At 38.5% G+C, this 6436-nt stretch overlaps 1 long non-coding RNA gene across 1 annotated transcript; it reads left to right on the top strand.

Annotated features, from left to right (window-relative positions):
• Nucleotides 1–1285: 1285 nt before the first annotated feature.
• LOC122179706 lies at nt 1286–2305 on the top strand. The gene is made up of 2 exons (XR_006178800.1): nt 1286–1425; nt 1858–2305. It is a non-coding gene; the product is annotated as an uncharacterized LOC122179706 (long non-coding RNA).
• Nucleotides 2306–6436: the final 4131 nt, after the last annotated feature.

Genomic DNA, 6436 nt, shown 5'->3' on the forward strand with positions numbered 1-6436 from the left:
CATAAATCCAAAATCAGTCCCTTTGGTGTACCCTAAGCTCCTTCCACTGACCAGGTTTGACTTCATGGATTATTGTGACTATGGTGCTTTGTTTAAATCCCTTAGACACTCCTTTGACCTTGTAACAGAGTATGCATCTAGGCTGATTTTTTTTTTTTCCAGGTGAAATCACTGTAGTCTCTGGCATTGGTTTTTAGCTCAAATCTGCCACTTGAATATGTGGATTGGAATGAACTCCATCCACAAACACTGAGTAGACAATCCCTTGAGAACAAGGAAATTTCCAGCTAACATAAACCTGAAAGGATCAGGCATTGCCTCAGCTGCATGCGCTTTTGTGCGTCTTAAGGAGGGAGAGAGCAGAGAGAAACTCACAATACATAACAGATCTTTGTTTTACTTCCTCAGCTAGCACAGAATAGGGATAAATGCAATAACCACATATTGTACTTTATCTGGCTATAGCAGTGAGTCTTTTCATCTCTCCTTTTAGATTCTCTTGAAAATGTCTTTTTTTTCCTGTTACCTCTGCTTAACTTTTTCAAGCCTTTTTCACTAAGAATACAATAGAAGTATTTTAATATATAATAATTACCTATTCACTCAGTAGAACATACAACTACCATGAATTTAATGTGCCTGGCCTAGTAGCCAATGGCTGCATAATTCTGCAGGCAAATTCTGTTTCCTGGAACTCGTTCAGTTATTCTATGAACTAAACTGGCAACTGGAAGTTAATAGCAGATATTAAGGCAGCATTGAGTATTTTGTACGCTGTTAACAACACATGCACATAAATTAGAATAATGGAATCACCAAGGTTGGACAAGACCTCCAAGATCATCCAGTCCAACTATCCATCTATCACCAATATTTCCCACTAAACCATGTCCATCAGTACAACATCTAAACTCTTCTTGTACACCTCACCACCAGTGACCCCACAACCTTCCTCGGCAGCCCATTCCAGCACCTGAACACTCTTTTGGGGAAGAAATATTTTCTAATCTCCAATCTGAATCTCCCCTGGTGCAACTAGAAGACATTCTCTCTAGTTTTATTGCTAGTTACATGGGAAAAGAGGTCAACCCCCACCTAACCATAACTTCTCTTCAGGTAGTTGTCAAAAGCAACAAGGTCACTCTGAGCCTTCACTTCTCTAGTTTAAACAATCTCAGCTCTATCAGCTGAATCTCATAAGGCTTGTGCTCCAGACCCCTCACCTGCTTGTAATTACATGTATTCAAAGACTGCCATTGGATCTTGCATTCTGGGCAGGACTTGTCTCACTGGGGTTGAGTTTCTCCAAGAAGTTGGTGTCTTCCTGAGCAACCTGCATTCAGATGGGAGGAAATACCATCCTGAGGTGCCATTCTCCCTCCATTGCCCTGAAGTCTCATTGTTGAGCAAGCTGATACTGTGGAGGTGAGGAGAAATCCCCATTTGTGATGGCTGTGGTAGTTGTTTCTGGATGAACAATTTCACAATAACTTCAGATTACTCACTTCCTAGGTTGTAAATGCCCAATAGTGGCTCTTTCCTAAGGCTGCCTATTCTCTTTGTTTACCACTGAATGTGTAAGACAATTCTGACAAAAAGCTGGTTTAAATTCAAACCCTGGTTTAGAGATTTGCTTTACAAATGCTTAAACCTTCAAACCAAGGAATAGAAAGGTAAGACAGAGCCTTAAAGAAGCCCTGTGAAATAACTGTAAATAAGTTATTTTGCCACTTCTCTTGAAAACTCACATATGCATAACAGTGGTTCAAGCACAAATCCCAGGTAATTATATGAATTTCAACATCTGCATGAAAAAGGGGTATTATAATCCTTCTTTTTGCTGTTGTTTCTTCCCAGGCCCTCAGCACACAAAGCTCTCTGCCTCAGAAGCTGGGATGAAGAGATGAAGCCCTGAATCCCCTGTGGTCCTCGTTTTGCACACTACTGTACATCTCCTGCATTTCTGTGATTTGCATTCCCCTGTGAAGCAGCCAAATGAATAAACATTAAACATGGAGACCGAAAGAGCAATATTCTTGCTAAAGAACCTCTCTCTTTCAAAAATCAATGAGATAATATCCTTTTAAAGCTATTTCCAACTGTTGTCTCTCCTGATTTGGCTCTCTGGGAGTTGAAAATATTGAGGAGATTACTGACAGATTTAACAACGGAGAGGTTCACCTTATTTCGATCTGGTACTTTTAATGTCCTCTAATGCTTTGTCTATGCTGTGAAGCCAGACAAGAGGCCATCTCACTGCTTTTATTTGGTCAGGTGAAGCACTGGGTAACTGTGACTTTCTGGATTATTTTAGGGAGGACAGCCATGAAACTGGCAGAAAGTCAGTGGTATCGTGGAAAAGCATCTCATCTCCTGCAGGTTTGCCACCACTTTCTACTATCCAGCAGGGAGCATCCTGAGCTTACCTCAACAGAGCCCTGCTCCTGCTTAGCCCTTTTGGAAGAGCTGGAACATGCTCATATCCTTCCAGCTGCACAGAGGCACATCAGTGGCTGCTTAGAGCTCCAGCTTCACAGACCATTATAGAAATAATAGTCCTCACAGGATCATTTCTAAATGACTTGTGAAAATAGATTAGGTACATTGAGTTCAGGCAAAAAACATCTTTTTTATAGGTTTTGTGCAAACAATCTGTTCCTTTGATACATCTTGCTACTGAGTTTCAAAGAAATCAAATTGATGAAGCTGTGAAGAAAGCAATTTGTTAAAAATTAAGCTTTCTTCTTGGGAGATTCAAGTTGAAAGAACATCTCTGTGGACTGTGCCTAATCAGAACCTTTGAACGCTATCAGGCATGCCCCATTAGGGTTGCCAGCTTTCCAAAACAAATTACTTACTCTAATCCCTTGCCTGATGTATGCTGTAAAAGACAATAGTTCAGCTTGACAACACTGTTATTGCATGAGATTTATAGTGTGCAGCTGAGGAAACCTCAATTTATACTTTATATCACAAAGTGGCCACGAACCCCACTTCAAGACAAAGAGTATTATAACTATCAAACTTATTTAACCTAACTTGCCAGGTTTTCAATGTCTCTGGTTCAGCTCTGTTAGCTTGAGCAGAGTTGTACTGATTTACACCTGATGACAGTCTGGCCATAATAAATACTCCCTTCCTCCCCAGGGTCTAGAACTTTAAGATCACTTGGTATCACTAGGAACTGTGAGTGGACTAGGCAGCAGTGAAGAGAATAAATTCATTCACATGCACTGCAGTTGATTACAATTATTAAGTCGTAGTTGTGAGAGTTTTTAGCAGGAGTAAAACAGCATAGTCCCATGAAAGTAATGCAGTATTTCCATCCGTTCACTCCAGTTTTTGGAGTGCATCACTGTGTACTTAAACTCGTTCCTTACACAATTATTTTCTTTATGTAATGAGCTTGGTCTTGTTTAATTCATTCTGTGACCAGTCACTTGTATCATCACAAAGGCTTCATAATGTCATTAAAACATTCAATTGGATCATAAAATAATTCAGAATTAAATGAAGCACAGTAGCTTAAATTATTCTGTAACTTTCAGCTGTGCAAATGTAGTGAAGGAACTGTGTATTTGATAGTAATTGGAATAGAGTAAGTCATCTTCTAACAAAAAAAAAAAATGCAGTTGGTATAATCATATTTTGTATTAGATAAAGTGTCAGTGATACCATATGTCTTACAGAATGAGAAAGGAATAATTCCTGTGGTATTAATTTTGATGAGCACAGATCAAGGTAGGTAACCATGTCCTGCACCAAGCTGAGTTGAAGGAGACAAATATGCAAAGAAACCAGGGATTCAGCTCTACCAAAATGCAGATACCTCGCAAAAGTGGCCTGGCAGCTCTGGTGGTACCAATGGACGTGGATGTCTTGGGATGCTTCTAAGCCTCTTGGGCCTTTGTTCTCTGAGAGGTTTGAACAGAAATGAGTTGAAGGTCCAGAGTTATCCCAAGTACTGGGGTGAGATTTCTCCCATGCTTCAAGCACAGTTCCTGCTCATGGATCAGAGTCTTTTCTAGAGCTTGAACTGTGAATTTGAACTGCATGCATCCCACCTCTGAGACAGTGCTTTGTTTGGACAGAACAAAAACTTCTTTTCTCTCTTTGAAGTGGGATTTCAGTGGCCTTGGACTACAGTTCTCTATGCCACTCTCAGAAGAGAACTCTCAGAAAACTATTTGCTGGTTGCTGTACACTTGAGGCAATTTAAGATTTCTTGGTTTAGGTACCAACAGTGCTACCGAGCATTTTTACCTCTAGTTCTTCTTTCTTTGTTTCCTTTTCCTTCTCTCTCCAACAGAATCATCATCTTTAAGGAAGAGGGAGTCTTCATTTGCAACATCAAAGACAAAAATATAAACAGTCCACACGTATCATGTCATGTTTTCTTCCCAAACTTCATTTTGCAGCCAAATATGGTTATAGAAATGAATTTGAATGTTAGAAAAGGTAACAGTGAAAGCTTTTTAAAGGTTTATGTAGGAATGTTGCTAGGATGGAAAACAGAGACAGTGCTTCTTCTTCCAGAAAACTATTAAATGTGAACAAAATGCTGTTGGTCCTGGAGAGCTTTAGGCTTAGTAGGAACAGTGAAATTTCTGAAACATTTGCATTCTGAACATTACCCTTACAGCTGTGTCATGTTTTTGTTCCTGTTCACTTATTAATCACTGCAGTTTTCAATACTTTGTCTACTAAACATACAAGGATCTGATCAGCTCTCTATCTTGTATGTCAGTTTTTCTAGTGCAAACTCTCTATAATTTTTGCTTGACATCATAGTAAATGTGTGGTTCATTTCCCTTGAAGTGAGATGCCCTCTGCAATGCTTCCATACAATCTGAAATCTAGAAAACAGAAAATTTCTTCAGGTTAAGTTTTGCAAAAACCTTACTTTTGGCCTCATTTGACTACAGTTAAAATGGTAATGAGAAGACAGTTGAACTAGATGATCTTACACATCGTTTCCAACCTTGTGATTCTGTGGTTCTATGGTTCTATGAAAATCAAAGAAACTTTGCTACCAATATCATACAAACAAAATAACCAAAATCTTACACTTCTAAAAATGGCAGTCTCTTAAATATATCTTTGTTTTGCACTAAATGTTTTTGAATTAAATATTCTTATGTCTCTTTAAGGAAGAAAATCTTTTCCCTCTCTTTCCTTGGAAGGAATAACATTGTACTTATAATAAAGTTTGCTGTCATGATAACTTAATTGAGGCAATAAGTCTTTGCTATCTTTGTGCTGGTTTATAAAGCAATGACATTTTCCTTTCCTTTAAAAATTAAAATGTAGAGCTAGTCTGGATATTGAAATGACAGTTCTGTTCTTTGCATATGCACCTATGTATTTTCCACCTATGATGCTTGCATTGTGGAGGGAAAAGAAATGGATAGATTATAATTATGACAAATTGTGCTAGTACACTTTTCCTATTGTCTTCTCTTTACAATAAAGAAACCGTCCTTTCCATGGAAAGGTTTTTGGAATTCAGACAAACCACTGTTGCAAGTGAGCAGATGCTGATGTGGACAATAAGATGGGCTTAGGTCAAAGCCCAAATGAAGGGCTAGTGTCCTGTCATCCTGCTGAGCTAAGATGGAAGCTCAGCAATATACATAGTATGTTGGAGGAAGAACTGAAGAATTTCCAGGTTTGAGTATATATGTTGAAAGCAGTTCTCTCACTTTCATGTATTTTTGAACCTTTCTGCACCTCTTTCCTTCAGGTGTTAAACCTTTCATTCCTTTTGGTACTTCTGTAGACATTAAAATTGGCTCTGATGTCACCGTTCACATTGTTGAGGACCAGAATTTTAAAGGGTTGAATGGAAAACATTAATGGTAAGATGCAAACCTTGAGAAAGTAAGGCTAGAGTACTGAACAAATTATCCCAATTTAGGCTGCATTTTCTCATGAGTCTCTTTGACTTTCTGGTGACAATAGATACAAGTTTTAGGATTTGACTTTTGATTGTAATTGAGTGAAAAGGAGCAGGAAATTTTCAACACAAGTGACAAGAGGCAAAAATCTGATGCTCTAAACAGATAAATTTCACAAATTGTATTCACTTTAATTCATGATGTAATAAATATCAACAATAAATTATTCTACCTTCCCCCCCCCCAAAAAAAAACACCCAGAACACTGGGATGGCTATCAGTGTTTATCCATGCTCCATAGACACACAAAACTCTTGCATATTGGAAAAGCCAATAGTACCTAAATTGATGGCTGCCTATTCAAGACATCTCATTTATTATAGTAGATGTGATACAGACAAATAAAAGAATGACCCTAAGGAGACTGCTATGTGAAGAAGAATAGGAGGATAATGAGGTCAGATAAAACGTCTGGATCTCATTAATCCCAAAGAGCTAAGAGAGCTTTCAGTGACAGTACAGCAAAGATGGTGAAGCGT

This window comes from Lagopus leucura, unplaced genomic scaffold, assembly GCF_019238085.1.
Source record: "Lagopus leucura isolate 7727_CA_CO unplaced genomic scaffold, USGS_WTPT01 Super-Scaffold_1, whole genome shotgun sequence".
Classification (NCBI taxonomy): domain Eukaryota; kingdom Metazoa; phylum Chordata; class Aves; order Galliformes; family Phasianidae; genus Lagopus; species Lagopus leucura.